We start from the raw sequence: 21570 nt of genomic DNA, 5'->3' as shown, positions 1-21570 counted from the left end.
CTAGCCTATTCAGACTCAGTTTCTTATCCTTTCCATTATCTCCCTGGAAAAAATGGATGAAATTGGGTCACTATTGTGCTCATGACATCCCCTGGGTGGCTGGACACCTGGGTTTTTAGGACACTGTAATATGACAAATTTAGCAAACTTTTATTGCTTTTTATGTCCAAATTCAATATCTTCAAGATATTTCCCAATATAACATCCACACTAGGATGAATTGAGAGGCATTTAGAGCTCTTTTTCAGGTGATACTTCCCAGCTGCTTCTGGGGAACAGCAATTTGATGCCTTCCAACTGCTCAAAGAGAGCTACAGGGTCACATCTAAGCCCACTGCACAGACAATAATATTTGTCCTTGTCTCCACATTTTAACAAAACTGGTGCAATCATAAATCTCACATAACACAAAAATTCCATATCCCATTGCATCGTAATAGGAGGGAAGAGTTAGGTCGGATTTGGTTTGGTTTGTTTTTCTTCCTTTTTAGCTCGCTTTTATGTGTGAACTGGCTTTAGAAACAATTTACCACTTCAGAGGGGTGGTCTCATGTCAGGTTTTTAAATTTACCAATATGCAAAGAAAATTCATGCATCCCTCAATATTTTTCCAAACAATTTTCAAGATTATTTAAGCTTTCCTTGCCTATATTTGGAAATGTTTTTAAATAAAATTTAGTCTATTCCTAATATTAATCAAACCTTTGATTAATCAAATAATTGAACCTTCAGTGACTTTTAAATTAAAGAATGTTATTCTACTACAAAACAAACCAAATTAAGTTTAATGAAGTCTTTGCTTCACAGACACTTGGATTGCACAAACCCATGCTGGGCCCTGGCTTGCTGGAGTTTACATTTATATATGTAAATACTTGAAATAAGTGAAACAAGACAACTCATAGGTGTGTTTTTATTTGCTTGTGCACTTACATGCAGCATGCTCTTGTTTTGAAGGTTTATAACTGGTGGAAGATAATACATTTCATTTACAGCTAGAGCACCTGAATAAGTGACATTCAGAAATGTGATCTCCCTTCCTGTCACAGTCCTATTTCATTTCAGGTTAAATTATATCAGTGCTTCAGTTCTAGAAACTTTTAAATCAACAAAAGTAGGAACAGTGGGCATTAATTTACTTTATAATGTTTATTCAGTGATACAGGCACTTCTGCATAAACCAATATATATTTTTGGAATAACTTATAACAGACGGTTTGTATTTCCCTGAAATAAAAAACCAATAAGAATAAGCCTGCAAATTCAAACATTATGAGCAGATTTGCTAAAAAGCAAAATCATGTTATCCTCAAGACCCAAGCTTTCAGAGAGCTGGAAAACCTGCAACCAGGAGGCCACATAGTCCTGTCATGCCCTATCTGCTACAGAGCCAAAATGGCCTCTGTTGCAATTAGGGAAACGCAGTGCTCAGGCTCGACCTGGCACTGGTGACCTGTGGCATTGTCACCATCACGCAGTGCCCAAATGATGTTAACAGGAGCAGACAACGCTCATCAGAAGCACCAGTGGTATATCGGCAACAAACACCCACGCCACCACCAGCTCTACACCAACACTTCCACCCTCCATTCCAACTGGTTCAGCTCCACTGATAATAACTACAACAGGAAGTATCTGGGAAAAAAACACACACCGCTGTAGGAGCTGAAAAATAAATCCTCTCCTCTCAACCATGCGGTTAATGCCTAAAATTAGAATGCAAAAACTACATTAGCATGTACAGAATGACTTGAAAGGCCGCTGCACAAGAGAGTGAGATCTCTGTCATTATTTAAATATGGCTCCAAATTGATGAGTAGATTTCATGTGGGTTTTTTGCTCCGGGTAATAATACAGTGAGAGGTAGCCAGTGAATCAGACTCTGATATTACCAATTACTATGGTCACTTACAGCTAAGCTTGCAATCACTAAAGGCTAAAAGACACATGGTTTAAGTTTGAATGGAACAGTGGCAGAGCATAAATGACACATTTTATGACACAGACTATACAAAATAAAGCAGTGTATTTACGTGAACACACACAAGATTAGGCAAGAAGGACTAATTTACGCCTTATCTGAGAGAGGTAGGGTGTTAGTGAAATTTAAAAAAAAGAAACTTGTGCTATGACAGATAATGTCTAAATATTAGGGAAAATTAAGATGCTGCTAATTCATTTAATGATATCTTCACCATATAAGTTTTCAAAAAGTAGTTTTCCTTTTATCTTTTTTTTAGACATTGGTAGAATAAAAGCTTCTTGGCTGTAACTGAAACATCTGAAAGCTGATTGCTTTGGGAAAACAATGAGATTTGTGGTTTTATCAGTCAGGATAGAGAACGGAGAAAGTGAACAGGTATTTTTCAAGGAGAAAACAGAGTTAATACAACTTGCGTAGGATGAATCTGCATCTTATCAGTTAATAGAAACACATTCCTTCACGTAAACCTCAACATTATAGTTTAATTTTGTGACAGAATTTTTTTGCTGTAATAACTTGTCAGCCTCCAGCTGCTCTACTGGGATATTGAGATTTCAGCTTTGGTAAGAATGGCAAGACACACGAGAAAACAACAAATATGAACAGTTAAATGTCTGTCAAAGCAGGTCACAGAGATGCATCTGTCCTCTTTAAGGTAGGAGTGGAAATAAGGAAGTGTGGGAAATGAGTTCAAATTGGATAGTTAGAAAGCTGACATTGACGTGGTCACCATAGGGATTCCTAAGATTTTCTTGCTCATGTCATGCAGTGGTCTATTGCAATGTAAAGCCTGGAAAATAGAGGAAGTAGTCCTGAGATTGCAATGTTCTGCCATTTGTTGTTTTTAATGAAAGAGGGAAAGAGAGAAGTACAATGAAGTATTTTCCAAAACTGTGGCTCAACAAACCACTTACAAAACTTTCCAATCCCATTACTTAAACCTGACGACCCTGGATCTCCTAGGACAGTGATGAAATGACCCAAATCCAAGGACTGTTGGTTTCTTGCCATATAAGATATAAGGGTTACATTTCTTCCAGCCTGGCTTTCACTCAAAATCTTAATTTTAACAACTCTTACCCTCTATTGATCACCCGTGCCTTTACAATTCAATTAAAGTACTGTAAATGGCCATTGTTCTTAAAGAATAGTGTCCACGACTGCTATTCACATGCTTTTAATTGCAGGGACAACATTCATCAACAGCTTTTTTTTTTTTTTCTCAGTTCTTGTCATTGGTAAGATAAATGAAGCCTCTCTAGTCTTCAGCCTTCCTTCAATTGATAACAGGCTACTTAAAAAGAAAATATTAAACTTCATGTGAAAAGTCTTCTGATTCAGATTAAAGAAGCACTTAGTAGCTTACCTTGCCTATAGCAAACACCTCCAGAGGAAAGGAAGAAAAGAGTGCAACAAGAAAAAAACTAGTTTTTATTGGCTTTTAAGCTGGTGAAAGTAACAAGGCACTTTCATCAGCCGTCAGCATCTTGGCTCTGGGGTAGCAGACCTTTGATAAAGAGAGAATTCTCCCCAGCCAAATAATATCAGAAAAAATATGCAGGGAAGTTCACTTCAAAGATAATCTGCTGGTGCTGAATTTTAAGGAAACTGTCTTGTAACTTGTCACTGTTTCACAGAGCTTTTACCCATCATGGTAGAGGGCTTGATAGATAATCCATCAGTGGCTTCACAACAGGTCATGGGCCACGTTTGATAGGAAAAAGCATTTCAGAAACATATGCTAAGATATTAGTAGAGTCTCCAGTTACATTTTGCTGGCATTTTGGTCCACTGTACTATGACATCTACACTTGTGAAAGACTGTGATAAATCTCATCTATTCTCTTTTCCTAATGGAAGATATGGTGGTAGGCTGTCTTTCCTAAAGCTACAGAGCTAGATTTATGATTCATTTACTTTAGTATTGCAGTTTTATATTTCCTGAATATATACAGAAGGGTAATATATGTATAAAAAAGTTTGCATAATTAACAACTTAGATTAATATAGTTTAAACAAAAGCCAAAACAACATTAACTTCTCACAAATTAATGATACAAAATACAATTCAATTCATAGATCAACTCCAACCCATGTCAGTAATACCCAAAAGCCATCACCAGCTGATGGCTCTTTACTGTTTCTCTGACAGCTGTATCCCCAGGACAGGCTGAACGTCACTGTTTCCATCTGGTGGAAGCAACACTGGATGAACAAACGCTAATTTAGTTCTCACATGCACTGACACTAGCGTGAACTGGGATGAAAACTACATTTTAAAAATTTAGCAAATCAAAGGCAAGATCAGAAATGCATTGCTAGCCTCCAGGGCTACCACCAGAAGTACTCATTAATTCTGTGTGTTTCCAGAATTATGCTTCTGTGGGACTCCCTGCTTATACCTAGCAAAAAAGGAGGTGTGTAACCCAAATCAATGGTGGAACTTATATGCTTCAATCTTGTATTCAACAAACCACTGATGCAGACTCATGGCTTAAGAATTCATATTAATTCATCTTTTCTGACATCCTTCTAAATAAGAACTTCCTTCTCTTCTAAATCCAACCCTCTTTGTTAAGAGAGATTATGCATTGAAAAGTACCTCTATTTATCCTTTTTTCTGTAAATAGATATGGTGACTCACCACCATAATTTGACAGGAATCTATTATAAAATCACCCTTGTCAAACATTCTTTCACTTGACCCATCACCCAAAGAACAAAAAAAAAAACTTCCAAGAGGGAAATATTCGTTCCCTCTTCTTGAAGTTGCCCAAGGGCTACAGCTTAGGCCGAAGTTCATGGTATTTATGGGTGCATTCTAAGTCCTTTTCTCTAACTGGATCCCCATTCCAACCACTTCCAAATTGTGGGCTGAGACACCAAGGCAAGCAGCAGCTCTTCAGCTCTCTCTGAATATGCATACACACAGTCCAGCTTATAAAAAAAGAAACAGAAAGATAAGGTGCCCTTAAATGGCATATAAATCAATGCATTGTGTGTCAAACCTCTATGGGTTGCATATTTGCATAATGTAGTATTAGCTATATAATCAGCCTATTTTAATTATTTATTTCCCCCTCCCCTAGAGAGCCAAAGTGATTCTTTCTCACAGCAAGCCTTATTAAATGCACAGAGATTACCAAAGCTATGCCACAAAGTGATTTCTGCATACAAAGCAATACTTTGTTTTTCTATAACATACTATGAACATCAAAGAAGAAAATGGTTCCACAATAAACATACATATCATTCCACATGCTTGTACTCTCTAGAGACATAAAGCATACAACAGGCATGCCTTTTCTGTTACATGTATCTAAATTCTGCCTACTAATCCTATCTCAATATTTTAAAATTACACTTTTGTCCAAATCTATCTCTGCTCTAGATCGTGGTAAACAAAGGCATCCTTCAGGGCACCCTTGAGAGTTTAAACGGCTATAGAAACCAACGTGTATTTTTGGGAGGTTCCTCATGGCTGCCATTTTAGGACAAAGTAGAAGCACCTTGCCTGCACAGCTTTGAATTCCTAGTCTTCCTATACTTCATAGGTGCATGAGAACATTTGCTACCAGCTGTAAAATTCAGATGACTTTTTATTGCTCTTAGCTGTAATTAGCACTGAATGCATCAGATTGCCATGATCACTCAGAGGCTGACAATGTCCGTGTTATTGAATTCATCTTGTTTGAGGGATATTCCCCAGCCAGGTCATCATTAAAGGGGTTAAAAAGCTACAAAATGGGGCAATGCTCCTTCTAGTTTGTTTGGGGGTTTCTTTCACACTTTCCAACGTCTTTGAAGTTTCTCAGATTTAACAGGTGATGAAATTTCCGCTTGAATATTGAACACAAATGTTGTGCTAAACATGAAGTCTTAGTAAATTTTATATCAGTAATCAGACCAGGAAATATGTAGATCTATATCCAGGATCTTCTAGAAATCATCATAGATCCAACCAATAATAAAAGCTTTTCATCAAAGTGTTTTTTTTTTTTTTTTTTGTAATGCATTCTCAGGCTTGGCAGACATAATGTGCTTATAACATTTCAGTGTCCAGAAAATCTCGGGGAAGGGAATTAGCCTTTCATAGAAAACAAAAGAATGCTCCCCCTTTACCACAGGTAAAGCCTACTGTATTTTCCACCTTTCTGTGTCTGTGTAGTGCAGAAAAAAAAGGTACACCTCACAAAATTATGACACCAAGCTATCAAAACAGAAATCAACTCTTGCCCGCTAACGCAGTATGTTGTACCACCACTGCCATGCTATTCTCTTTTGCAGTATGCTTTTCTTTCTCAGTATATGCAATATTCTTTTGTGTCAAGAGTGAAGAAAGATAAAAGAATTAACCATATGAATACGCACTATTGTATAATATGCTGTTAACTTTGCTTAGCAAACACCTCTGCTGGAAGTTTTGCTGGAGAAAGGAATGCAAAACTCAGCCCTCAGCAATGACACTTCCTACTAAAATGAAGTGTTGGAGTCAGCAGATGATCTTCAGAACATGATTAACAGCTTGACATGTCTTGGCAATTCCAGGAAACTGAAAGTGTATGAATCTGACTGCACAGCCTAATGTATTTGTTTTTCATAAGAAGTATGTGTCCCAAGAGATGAAGTTTCTATTTCAGTATTTTGCTGTATAACTCAAGTGAACACACCTCTCTTAAGAAGTACCTTCAGCTGTCTCACTGTCCTTTGGAAGTCAGACACATTGCCCACATAAATGAGTCAGTACTTACCTTAGAGATGCCTGTAAAGGAAAAGAAGGTATATTTCTGACTGATGTGGTAACTCAGGACATACTGTTTTAAGATCTGAAAACAGGAAGATGGAATGTGTTTTTATTTTTAGTTGAAAGTGACCTTTCAAGGTACTGCTTATTTCTTCAGGTAGCTTCAAAATGTGACTTCTCTACTGTATAAGTTCTCTTCAATAATCCACCGATTCTCAATGGCTCTTGTTTGTGGGCAGAGGGAAATAAAATCCTTGGAAAACATAAAATAAAAATGAGAATAAAGTCTTGTGCCAAAATATTTTTTAAATTTATGAAATACACTTCAACTGCATCAACTATTTCTAAACCATATCAATATGCTTGGCTATGTACTGAAAATCAAAACACAAGCCATCAGATTATGATAACGACATTGTTACTTTTTAAAGAATTTGGTGTGGCACAGGCAAAGCTGACTTGTTGTTTGTACAAACTCTTCTTTTCCAAACCCAGTGTTTAATAAAGACAGAGAGTAGAGCAATTATTTCATCTGCAAAAATAAACAGATAGCTATTAAATAGAGCAAATATTTGGTTTTTAAAAAGAAAATGTTTTAAAATATTGCATATATTTGCAAATGCTGTACCAATTTACTTATCCTTGTTTATCTACATTATGACCAAATTTAAGATTGCCCACATTCAATTTAATTTCTTGTTTTGAATTCAGATAAGCAACATTGAATTTTTCTAATTTGTTTACTTCTGCTGCTTTGCTTAACTGACAAAATATAGCAACTGGTTCATAACAACCTCTGCACTGTAAAGGTATTAATGAGCTGAGGATGCCAGTGAAAATCTGGATGAACAGTGTATCTTATTTTCTTTGCCTTCGTTACGTTATAATCAGGAAGGTCAAGCTCTAATAGTTCCTTTTTCTTGCCCCACACACTGATTTTTCCTGAAATTTTTCTCAGTGTTATATTGCAGTTTATAGGTTCCAGTGCAAGACTAAGCTGATAGAAATGCATCAAGGTTGGTCTATTTACAGTGGAAAATGTCTTATGCTTTTTGTTAGTGTATTCAGAATAGTTGGGGTTTGTTATTCCGTAGTATTTGTATTACCATAACAGCTAACCTATTTAGGGTCTTGCCAGGAAAAGAAAGAGAAAACTGTTTCTTCAGACATCCTAACTCTTACACAGAAAGTTTTACAATGAGAAGAGGAAAGAAGACAAAGTCTCAGAGCAAACTATTTCCCAAATAAAAACTAAAAATAGAAGAATAAAAATGAGAATGCATGTTAAAAATATTTTGTATATTGGTTATGCCATAGTCAAGCATTAACACTGTAATCATAGCTGAGATAACCAAAAGAATATTTTCTAACTCACTGAAGTTAGTCAAGTCAAAAAAATGGAAGCATCAATAGCTTTGGAAGCAAAATCAAACCAAAAACATTGAGACATGAGGGAAAAAAACTCCATTATGTACAACACCACTGACGCACTTGCATTGTTTGTTGCCTCAGTCATGGACAAGTATCTGAGTTCCTTAAATAATTCGGCTTTTTAATTCTGGTTTTTCATTCGACATCCCAGAAATTTTTAGAAGTGGGAAGTTAGTAGCAAGGGGAACTCAGGGCATGGACATGATAAGGTAAAATCCCACTTCCTACTCCAGAAATTTCAGCACTGAAATGATTGCAAAGCAGGCTAAACCTGAGGGACAGAAATGGAAGGAAGAGAAAAAGAAGAACAGAACTGGTTGGTAAGAGAACCAATCAATGGAAAAAAAAGCAGTTTCATGTCTGTTGAGGCACACTATAAGGCTAAACATCTTCTATAAAAGAAAGTTATCCTCAAATTGATCTGTTCCTCCTGAAACATTATCAGGACTAAATTCTTTTCTAAGATGTTCAGCATCAGATAAATTGATACCCACTCTCCTAAATCTCACTTCTTATTGTTTAGTAATTCATCATTCTCTAGCTGATACTGACACTGAGACTGTCAAATATCATCACATATGAATGAAGATTTTTCTCCTGACTAATAACAATTGAAGCAGATATGTTTAACAGTATTGCTTCAGTAGAAGAATCAAGAATGGAGCTTTGAGGTAGATTGTAAAGTAAAAAAGATTTTCAGAAATATTTTGACCAGTTATTTCTCTTTGTTCCTTCAGGTGGTTTCCATCACTGGAAAACAAAACCCTAGGTTACAGGATTGTGTAGCAGATGGTGTATCTTAACATAATCAATATAATCTATAAATTCCATGTATTTATATTTTTCTGATAAGAAAGTATTGACAGTTCCTCAAATAAGTGAACTGAACTTCTATTTAACCTTAATACAGTTCACTTTCTTCTAATTACTTTATTGATTTCTTTGTCGGAATGTTGAGGATGGGAGGAAATTTTTCTTCTTTTTTTTTTTAAGGAAGAACATCCTAAAAGAACCAGTTCAATATTTCTATGCTTAGTCAAAACTGATTAAGTTTCCTTGTCTGTTTCATGTCCTTTATATATTTGTGTCATAAGCTTTCAACTAGAGATCATTGGCACATTCCTTTCAAACCAAAGAGATTGAGCTAGTAGTAACCTGGATGCAAATCCATGCTCTGCAACAGATTTCCTGCTATACCTGACATCCAAATGTTTTAGTGGATCTGGATTGAATTGACTTGTCTCTACAGCTCATAAAATTTAATACACATCAAATTAATTGCAATGTGTCAGGGAACAGAAGAGGAATTGCTGGGGATAGCTCAATGGTATTCTCTTCACATCATAAGCACGAGAGGACCCATAATTATTCTTGAAATTGTTATTATGAAAAATCAAAAGAGTAAAGTTATACAAAAGGAGAGGGAAATATTTAATATATTTTTATACATGTAAAACATATATATTCCACATTTACATGTACATAATGTATGACTTATTTTAACATCAGATTTATAACATTTTCTCCTCTTCCTCTAGTTTACAGAATTTAATCCCTTTCTGTAAATAGCATTGTAACCAGGCAGTTTCTGAAAACAGAAAACAAGAATGCTAGCAGCCATGAAAAACTGCCCAGAGATGTTCACTGAAAAGCCCTATTTAAAAAGAAAATTAAAGAAAGATCATGATAAATATACTAATACAGGCTGTAGTATAGGAGAAACACTTTGAGTATTCCTTTTTCATAAAGGGGTCCGCTAAACCAGCAATGAAGCATCCAGTGAAACTGGAAAGAGAGCATTTTTCAAAATGTTGGAAGGAAATCCTCCATGTACACAAAATTCAGCTGCAAAATCTTTGCCACAGGGGTGACAGTTCAGCACAGGACTGAGCTTTACCAAGAAGACAATGAACAGTCTCCAGTTAGTGGAGACTACCATAACTACCTTAGTGTTTCTTATTAATCCTCAGGCTTGTAAGCACCAGTTGTGACATGACTGGTTAGGATTAAAAAAGGAAGCTTCCCTATAAGAAGGTTATTGACCACTGAAATTTCTTGAAGTTGTCTTTAAAACACTTGGTAAGATTCAATTTGTAGTATGCACAAATTTGAACAATTATGGCATGTCCAACATTATTACATTTGAAAGTAGGATATATGTTTAATTTCAAATTACTACTTTGATTTTTAAATTGTGAAGGAAACCTGTGTGTTGCATTTTCAAAACCCATTTCAAAATTCTAGGTCCTTTTATTTATAGGTTTTACAATATCAGACTTCTTAATAGAAAGGTCTTGTATGACATGACTTTCTTCTCTCCTAGTACTATTATATTTTCTGCTTAAATTTTCTTTTATATTTATCCATGTGAACTAATGTAATGTTTACATGTGTACAAAATATATTGGAGGAGAAGTAAATGCAAGCAACTTATTTATTACATATTTATTATTTCTTACCGTACCCTCATGGTTAGGACAGTTTCTATTAGTATTTTCAAGGGACAAATAAATAAAAATCAAAATATGATTTTAGGATGATTTTCCAAAAATGCAATACTTAATAAGTACTGATTTCTATTTACTATGCAAGCTCCCCATTTAACAATTGTAGTAATAGAACTTGGGCTGACTAACATTTAACTTCTCCTAGATTAACTTTGAGCCTGAGGGCAATTTCCTTCTCTTACACAAACTTGTGTTGCACCACTTCCCCTATTTTTTTCAGCTGAACCAGTATGGATTCAACAGACACTGGCCACTAATAGTTGCAACCTATAAGTGGCTGCGGTTACTGACTGCCTCTGGTCCCAAGCCATGATTGAATCTTTACCTCCAAAACCACAAAACCTGTTTCTCACCAGCTGAATTAAAGAATATTGTAAGAGATAAAAACGTAGTAGATTACAGATATTGCGAAAAGCAAGTCACGGTCATGCAAACAAGGTCAGTGTATCTTGCATTTCCCATGATTTAGTACATTCTGAGCCTCGTCCTAACATCCTCTGTGGCCTTTAAGAGCTCATGTTACTTCCTGAGACCAACTTTATTATAAATGCAGCTGTATTTCTTGGAAAGTGTGGGATTGTGATAGCCATTACTGGAGAATGACATTGCCATCTTCTGACCAATGCTTTAGCCCCTCCCTTTCATATACTGCCTGCATTTCACTCTTGGTCCCAAGTCACAGAAAAGTTTCATTCCTCTGGAAGCCTATACTGTGGAGGAAAGATGGGGATTTACTCCCTACTGACTATATTTTGCTGAAAGTTGACAGCTTCATCACAGATTCCTCCATGCTTTGGAGCTGGTCCCCACAGTGGAAACTATTCCTGGCTCTGTTTTCCCCCAGACAATGTGAGTTCCAAGAGATTCTTCAGGGATTGCTCTAATGGCCCTGCAATCCACTGTGAGATGGTTTTAAATGAAATAGAGTTTCTTTGGCAACTCTACAGTGAAAGTGAGAAAAGAATGAAATACTGGATGAAAATAATTTTTTTCTGGATGCACACTGTGGAAAACATTGCTGGAGAATGCATACCATAGAAAACTCACCTACCAGGTGCTGAAATATTAACTTGGACATGTAGCATGCTATGAGCCAGTGCTTTTCTTAGAATCTTGTCACAGCAGCATGACACTGTCTGAAGGCAAAACCACTCACACAGTTTGCTTTAAAGATCACCTATGCTAACAGACACTTGGGGCTTTTGGAATGCTCTCAGCATTTTACGGTTGCAAGTGGGTTAACAAAGCTAATTATTTTTTCTGGACCACATCATTCATAAAGAAAAAATACATTCCTTGTCAAACAGCTGTCTTGATTTAGTTTGTTTTTTTGTTTTTTTTTTTTTTTTTTTCTTCAAGTCCCTCAGATTTGCAGCAAGAATACATTTCTTTTTTATGAGCCTTCTGGCTTTCCCTATAATGCCGTTATAATGTTCTTTGACAACTGACATTACAAGCATTACTTACATGCCCAGCTCATTGTTCTTAACTTACAAGTTTTCCAAACATTACCAAACTAGCTGGAAAAAGTGCACAGTGCAATTAATTGCATAAACCTTTCAAATCTATATGAAGAAACACTGTGAATCAAGGTGCCATAAATATTTATTGTCACCTCTCCTTAAATACATTTGGCTTTTAGACATAGCCACAAAGGATAGTCCAGTTTAATGACCCTGAAAAATAGCTATGATATTTACAGAAATAGTTGATAGACATGCACAGTTTCCTTCCTTCCAGTTCATTTGAAATATTAGCAAGGTGCCTGCTCAGGGGCTTCTCAGATCCTATCCCCAACATAAAATGTAGTGATTTGTATAAATAACTTGCCAGAAAAAGAAAAATGTCTTTTTGATAACATCCTATCATGTGCCAACCCTGCCACATTGATGCCACATGCCTCTTTTCAAAGAATTATATCAGTCCATATTTAATTGCAGAAAATAGCTTACATATTTTTTGTAAACAGCATATTTTCAAACCAGAAGTGTTGTGTATAGCTGGTTAACACATAATAAGAAGAATGTTAATTCCTAAATAAACAGCATATGAGTCTTTACCCTCTGCCTCAAAACAAAACAAATAGAACTTGAAAAAGCATAGGTGCCTTAGGTAAGTCTAATACAGGATTAAAGACTGCATCAGAAATTGTAAAGGACATCACTATCCCACAACTTATAGCTAACTTGCATCTTCATTTAGCTGTAGTTTGGTGCCCTATCTAAATATATTGTCATTCACGGTTGTTTTATCCATAACTGCCTCTCCTTGTGCAAGGTACATTCTTCAGCCCTTTTTAATATTCTTACATGAAAAAATAAAATTATCAACACCTGCACTAATGAAGGAGGTGCATGTGAATGTGCATGAGAAAGGAACATTCTCTAATTAAAAAATTAAAAATAAAATAGCAATTACTTGCAATCTCTTCTTGAGAAGAGAATAAGAAAAACAATTTTTCCTATAGCACAAATTTGTCACCCAGATAAATGAACTGCTTGATAGTATTCAAACATTTGAAGAGATTGTAGTGATTGCAGAACATACACAATGGGAATGGACAGATCTTCTCCACACCTAGAGAAAGGGAGTTGACCAGATGTATGCTGATGTATAGTTTGATGTAAAGCACTAGACTCAATGCCACAGGTTAGCTGCACATTATTGGAACAAACACATTCTTGAGACAGATGAATGAATATCTGAATGGAAGGATGGGTTATACAAAACATTCATATTCAAAATCCAAACTTTCTGCCTAAAAGGAAAAGCATTTGAAATGGGACTTTGAGAAGAATCCTGTCTACTTTACTGCAGCATGAATTTTCACTGGGCTCAGGATAAAAATTGTTGTATTGAAGTCTACAATAAATTTATGTTGGCCAGATGGAAGAAATATCGGATGCTTCCAAATAGAAAGGAAGTAGTTTTTCCCCAGATAGCTCAATGTTTAACCAATCCATCCAACATCACTCTAATGATATAAAATCCTTTATATCATTACAGCTGTTAACTGCAAGCAGATAAAATATTTGTTTCCTGAATAGTCACATAAATGCTAACTCCTTCCTTACGTCTTTAGTCTTTAGACATTCTGATTCTTTCTTTGGCAGATTCCAGAATATTCCATACAGTGTCATGTAAAACATCCCCTGTACAAAACAAAGGTCAGGTGTCTATCTCTTCTTCAGAACTCAAACTATTTGTCCAGAAGAGATTCCTCACAAACTGCTAAGTATTCTAAGAGTTAAAAATCAAGTTTTTACAAGGTGCCGCTATTTTTAGATGTTACAAACTCCTATTACATTTTCAAAAGTATTAGCCTTATCAGCTTTTCTTTAATGGAAGCAGCACTTATACAATTATGTTCACCTTCTCCTAAAAGCTTGCAATCTATACAGCAAGGAAAATATAAAACATCCTGAAATACTTGTTTTTCTTTTCTGTCCAACATTCTTATTTCAGTAAAACTGCATTGCATAATAGACAGCAACAATTACCTCATGCCAGTGAAAGGCCAGACTGTTACCATCATTTTTTCAGCTTGCATTAAAATTTTAGTGCAGAAACCTGAGCAAAACATAGGTTTGAGACTGTCACAGCAGGTGTACTGTATGCAGTGTTCTATTAAAGGAATAAAGATTAGTAAAGTAAGTGCAACACAGTACAATGCTGTAGGGTTGGTAAAATGTCTTCTAAAAGTATAGCACTTATGATGCTGTCAGTCTATTGACTGGTGTGACATAATAACCACTTTTCCTAAAAGCTGAAACTACTCACCTTCTCACAAGTCCCAGCCCCATCTATTGGTGAGAGAAATTACAAACATCTGAAGTCAGGAGCAAGGCTTTGCTACCTGAGCATCTGCAACTTTAGTGTAGGGAGTATGGAAAATGGAGAAAGGCATATTGGGCTTTGATTTCCTTTTTCCCACAAAGAAAGGCACATGTCAGGCGTGGCTGAAAGAAAGTCATATTAAAATAATGAGCATGTTTGCTCTGCATAAGGCTAAGGAGGAAACTCAGAAGATATACTCCTGGTGTAGAAGACAGTAGATATATTGTAAAACTTTTATCACTACTTTCTACTGCAAATAATTTTGCCACTTACTAGTGTTATTTTCTAATAAATATAACATCATTGCTCTTTAAAAGTGTAAGGATATTTCTAAATGTGAGATTAGTTCAATTATGTTAGTTTGTCTTAAACTTTGAGAGGGAGCCACTATTTTTTGTGGCTATTTACCTTACTAAGCTGTGTTTGCTTAGTAAATCCATCATACCTGATTACTAACCTCTCTGAAAATGGTAATTTTAAGTGGTAGCCCCTTACTATTACACTTGTATTTTGATGCTATCAGGAGCAAGGAGCAGGCATAAACAGTGGTATCTAGGAAAGATAAGCCTTTTACCAGGGATTGGCTGACTTCAGAGGATCCAAGCGAGAGCAGCAACACTCATGACATAATTACCTCCAGCACAGACAGTAATTTGTGAGAGATGTTCACCTTATATTCTCCCTGCTCTTTTGGAGCAACCATCACATCATCACCCTAAGCCCAGTAAAACAGCCAAGATGAACCAGAGGTCCTGGCTATGTCCTTTCTTATTACAGCGATTCAGTCTGAAACTGCAATCACGGTTGAGTAGGGAACAAGGTGTAGAAAGCCAAGTCTTATCAATGCAAACCAGTAGAGCTTCAGAAAGCTGACAGTACTCTCACTTCATTTGAGTTCAGTGCTGAACTGGGGCTTTTTCAAACCATCTGTGACTCATCTATGCAGTCCCCTCATTTCAAAGTGCTTGCTTTTTCATTTATACCAGCCTTACCAAGCACCACTCCTGTGGGCTATTCTGCCACAGTGCTGCCACCTGTTTCTGTGCTGTGCAACCATATATCCCAAAACAGGTTAGTCACTAAATTTCAGAGTCCTCTTTATGGTGTAAATTGAGTAACAGAAATTCCACCAGAGGAAGCACTAGAAATAATAAAGTAAATGCAAATTAAAATTGTGTCCTGCATTAACTTAGTAGCATGCTCAGTTACTTGCTATGTATAACATGGCTATAGGAACACAGTCCAAATTTCAGCAAAAAAGCTGACATGGGGTAATATCCTAATGTTCAATCTATCATTCATGGAGAAGTCTGTGCATTGAAAGGACCTTTCACGATTAAGGAAAACAATAGCAAATTGTCTGATTAGCATAAATGTACAAGTGTGTTGCCTCTCAAGAGCTGTTATCATGCTTTCCAAATGTAGTTGTTTCAGTTGTTAAATTTATGAATTCTCCTAGTTTTTTAATATATAAATCTTGGCACCTCTATCACACATGCTATGATTCCCAGTAGGTAGCAAAGCCCTGAGAAAATACGAAATGAACTTTTAAAAAAATATGTGAAGCTGGGGGAAAAAAAAATACAGCAATTTGTAAAGGCAATTAACGTTGGTAACAGTCTCAAATAAACTTTGGATTGGGAAATTTACAGAGTTTAGTCCAGTGAGATTTTGTTAAGCCTTGATATAAACTGCATAAAGCAAATAATAAATTAGTCTTTTCAATCTTTCTCTTCTAAAATAAAATAGTGTCCCACTTCTGGTATAGAATGCCACACACACACACACCTAAAAAAGTATGTTGATATTCATAAGACTATTCCTCTTCTGAGGAAAAAAAAATAATCAGACCATTATCCCTGAAATCCAAATGTGCTAATCAGCTGAATTCAAGAGGTCCTTTCCCATGAAAAGGCAAAGAAACCCTGGCACTACTCTTTCCACTGACTTAAATAGAACCACTTGAATAAGTGAGAATCTCCCAACTGGGCCAGAGCTTTCTTAGCACTACATTGTAAATTATAAAAAGATATACTGTACTGTATCTCTTCCATTAGGCATAGTTCAGCTGTCGAGAATTGTACTGTTGGTGCCTTTTTTATCATCTAGAATATATCTGACATAATGAAATCATACATTACCCTTTGAGATTTACAAATCTGACACCACATGTAATGTCTGCTCTCCCTTCTTTAAATTAATATATAGGGAGACATCTCTTTGTATGTGGACAATCATTTCTTTCAGTTCTCCACAATTTTAGAGGTCATTTAATGAGGAGAACGATGATTTGATAGAATCTTTCTCTCATTGTAACTAATCTAATAAGTACCTAACATTTTAGGTAGTACTGTGCTGTCTGTATTGCTGCTCAATGAGGCTGCCACTTGTTCCAAAGACAAAAACCAGACTGGCAGGGAAGCAGCAGTTTGGCTTAACTTCACATACTCGCCTGTCGGAGAATTTCAAATCATTCTTCATATCTTTAGTGAGCTCATTCGTTCAGGAGAAACAGCTTGGGCTTGGCAACTGATTTTGGAAGTACATATTTCTCTGATGTTCTAGGGAGTACTAATTTATGCCTTATAAATTATACAAAGTACCTATCAAGCAGTAAATAGGTAAATGGTAGCGAAGGTCAGCAGTGTTTGAATGAATCTGCTGCTGAAGATTTGTCCTCTGATATTTTAATTGCTCCCCTCTGATGCATTCAAAAGGCATGATTATCTTTAAATAATGGTGAAAATATAGACCCTTTTAAATTCTTTCTGCTTGATCAACCAAACCAAGCTCAAATTTTATGTATTCCCCTATAAGGCACCTCGTAGCTCTGTCTGCAGTACTGGCTTATTTCTTCTCTTTCTCCTCTCCTTTCCCCTTACACCTGTCAAGCTATAGGTTTTTTCCTTGATCTTTTCCTATTTTATATAACCATCACTGCATCATTTTTCAGTATGCACAATAGTATCTGTAGTGGTATTCTGACTAGTCTTAACAATTTGCCTGGTAATTTACATTATATTCACATGGAGCTCTGTTATTGGATGCGCATTGCCTAGCAGACTAATGCTGCCTGTTGTTTCCAGTGCGTACAGAAACCCTTTTTCAAGTCTTGATCCTATTTGCAGGGATGTTTTTAATGACAGCAGCATGGAGCAGCATGTTTTTAATGACAGGAAGATGAAAGAAACAGGTTAGCAGCTGTGTCCATATTGCAGCTCTGTAAATCCACTTGTACAACAGAAGATTGCAGGGTTTGAGCCAGTATTTTAAAACACATCTCATGACTCTGGGATTTTATAAGTTTTGAGGAAGAAGCAATGATTTTTTTTTTTTTTTTTTTTTTTCTGTGAAATGTTCACAGCCACCTCCATGTGGTGATCAATCCTAGGTCAGGGTGAATTTTGCTTAGACGCAACAGTCATCATCCACTTTAAACAGTTTATTAAGCCCTAGGCAAAGACCCAGAACTCTGCAGGTCACTTTACTACTGCTGCAGAGAGAAGTGACTGTATCCCCTTCCCTTAAAACCTCAAAGCCATTTGTCTTGAAATTTCTGATTTTCAGAGTTTTTAAGAGTCTACTAGTTGAGTAGTGACAATGAGTTTTGTCCTTCAACCTATTATATAGATACAGGTTTCTTGTCAGTAGGTTACAAATTAAATTCCCCAACACACACAGGCTATTCGGTAATTCACCACAGCTTTTTAATCATAACTCACAGTATGTGAAGCAGTTCTCCACAGGAATGAAAGATTGTCAGAAAAAAAAAATCAGATACAGTTTATTCTGTCATTGAGCAAAGGTTGGACGTGATAGACTCTTGAAGGTCTTTTTTAGGATTTCTTTAAAATATTTACTCCTTTTTTATCCTGTATATTTTGCAAATGCATGACTGCAAAGACTACAATTCCCCAACAGTAGAAGTATTCTTCAGGCAGCTTTCTATCAAACTGGAGGATGTTACCCAGCTATCACACTCATCGGACTTGTTAACCAGAAGTTTGAAGCCTACAATAGATATAATGTACAAGACAAACTCTCATGCATTCACCACTCACTGTAGATGGCTTCTGCTGTGAGCCACTTCTATTTCTTTTGATCAGAAACTTCCCTAGGAGATGAAATAACAGGTATGCCTACGTGCATGCTGATTGTCTACATCAATTCACCAAAACCTGTGGGAGAGATGCAGCACAACAAAACTGCTTACAACAAACAGCTTGTTAAAGAAGTTTAGAAAACTTCCCTTTTATTTCTCACCCACCTCCCCACACACTCCCCTCTGGTGTCTAAGTGGAACCCCTAGATTATAGGGAAGGAGGCCAGGAAAAATTTCACAAAACCCAGGATGTTAGACCTCTGGATTTCTAAATTGTCTGTTTCTGAAGCCTCAAGGCAGGGAGCAGCCAGCTCAAACACTTCATCCACCCACAGATGTGATTATCAGTGCACAAACTGAAAGGAAACACAGAGATGACCTGCTTTAGGTAGGCAGCAGAATGAGTGGCAGGGAAGAAAAAACAAAGCACACCTCAGGCTCAATAAATGCCCACTAGTGGCAACCACCTTCCCTGTGCCTTCCCAAACCAATTTAAAAAAGTAGTTTAAATCCAAGGATGAAAATCAGTACCAAAATTTGAAAGAGAGGGGAAGGAAAGTGTCAAGGCATTCCAGATGGTTTGGTACTAAGGGTAGGATTTCTGGTTTGTTTAAAGAAGGGAGTTAGTTCTCAGCATTTATTATTTACCTTGTACTTTATTTATATTTATATGTACAAATTATTACATGAAAATCTTATACCTGCAGTGCTGAAAATCTTTTTGCCTGGGATGGTTAAAAATAAAGGTAAACTGAAATCTTAAAACACAAATCGGCTAAAAGAGTCTGTGTTTGCCTTAAGATAATGCTGTGTAAAGAATATTTAAAATGACATAAGCATTCTTTCCTGGGGACCTCCTGATGGCTCCTGACATTTCAACCTCGTAATGTACCAGGCCGATTTTATTTTGTTTGTGCAATTAGTCATGTTACTTAGCAGTACAAAAAGTGCTTTTTACACTAAACTCCAGGGAATAAAATATGCAGAATTCATGAGATATAAAACACATCAAAATTCATTTCCTGAGCAGAAGCACTGAAACACTGTGTAGCAAAAACTATTACTTTTTTCATTGTGTTTGTAATAAAGAACTCAAGCAACCATGCCCTTCAGGGCTGGGCTCCTCACCACTTCACTTGAACTCAGCCTCAGCATTGAGCCATGGCATGTGAAGTTAATTACTCTGGGCATTGGGGCTCTGAAGAGAAGAATGACCCTATTTGCAGCTCCGTGTACCGTGTGCCACGCTACAGTGAATTCTTTCAGTACCTACACACCGCACACTCTGTGGCTCGAATGGAGTAATAATTCTCGCGCTCTGGAGGAAAGCTCAACTGTCATCTCATTTTCACAGGGACACTCGTCTTCCCTGATAACCATTTAATGGGGGCTGACATCAGTCCACATCCAGTCACTGTCACCCTCCCAGTTCAAATGGCATGAAAATCCAAGGGTTACGGCTTTCAGAAACTGTCATGCAAGAGGGCAGGCTTGAAGCAGTTTCCAAGACTGGATCTCGTGATCCTGGTGCCTTTCCATCAGCTTTTGTGATAAGGACATCAGAACTATGTAGATTCAGAAATCTGTGGCTGTGAGTGGCTCCCCATCCAGAGAACCAAATTTGACAAGATGGTTGACTCCCCAAGGAGCTGAATATCTTCATAGGAGCTGCAAATAATTTAGAAAAAAAGGACATTAGACATGATTGCTCATCAAATAACTAACTACTCTCAGTTACTGTTGGAGTAAGAACTTTCAGCACCTTTAACAAATTAAAAATAAAAAAAAAATACTTTGCTCCTCTACATATTCTGAAATGTCTGGCTTTATCTGACATAGTCAAAAATTATGTCAGGTGTATATCAGGTGTGATGTATATCTGGCCAACAGTAACATTAACCTGAAAGAAGACTAAAATAAGTGAGGAAAGATCTATGCCCGCTAAAATCAATTGCAAATCTAACTCAAATAATAGAGGCATTTGGTTTCTTTAGCAGGATCTGTACCATTTTATTTATTTGTACATCTTCAACTTGGAATAAAGTTCTTAATGCTCAGCATTTTGAAGAGTAGTATTTGCAGGAAATGGAATAGTCACTTGGCGGTAGAAGACAAGAGCTGGACAGTTATTTCTTGAGATATTCCTTCATTTTTCACCAATGTAAGGCAGTAAGTTTACAGAATTTTTTTTCAGTCCTTCTTGACTTCTTTACATTTTTTTATTTTCTGATGTTGGTTAATTATTTGATTTATTCATTCATTCATTCATGTATGTCTAACCTAGAACAGGTTATTTTGCAGCTTCAGATTTTAATGCATCAGATACAGAGCTTGCATGATCATGTAGAGAGAAGAGAGCACAGAGAAGAACTATGAAATTGCTCTTGATTATTACCCTAATTCTAGATAAGGTAGGAAAATAAATTATAGATTGAACTTTTAACTTATTAGGTATGGACTAGTCATCTGGGTAGTTTTTAATCCTGGCTACCATTTACTAATATTCTTTTGCCAATAATCATTCACAGGTCTTTGCTAATCTGTTATCCAGCTCTAACAGAAGCAATGATGTTTGATTGGATGTAGAGAAAAACACACTTGATCCCTTCCTGATGTATGTATATGCTGAGATAGGTTGCATTCAAAGAAGAATTATGTGACTAAAAGTAAGAATATAAATATTCTGCCCTTTGGAAATTGTTTCCATTTTTGTACAGCCCATATTAATTTACTGTCTATGGCTCCCAACACAACAAGGAAGTTCTTGATATGCTTATTCCAATACTGTGTTCTCAGTAGCTGTAGAGAACTAGATTTCCTACTTGCAATTAAATGGCACTTCTTTTCTGATTGTTAATTCAGTAATATCACCATTTATTTCTACTAAATTTTTTCAGACCAAATGACGATGCTTTTTTTTTTATTTATTTTGGTTTTGGTTTTGGGTTTTTTTTTTTTTTTTCAC

This window comes from Pyrgilauda ruficollis, unplaced genomic scaffold (genome assembly GCF_017590135.1).
Source record: "Pyrgilauda ruficollis isolate IOZ18807 unplaced genomic scaffold, ASM1759013v1 scaffold41, whole genome shotgun sequence".
NCBI lineage: Eukaryota > Metazoa > Chordata > Aves > Passeriformes > Passeridae > Pyrgilauda > Pyrgilauda ruficollis.
This window is presented reverse-complemented; position numbering follows the sequence as displayed.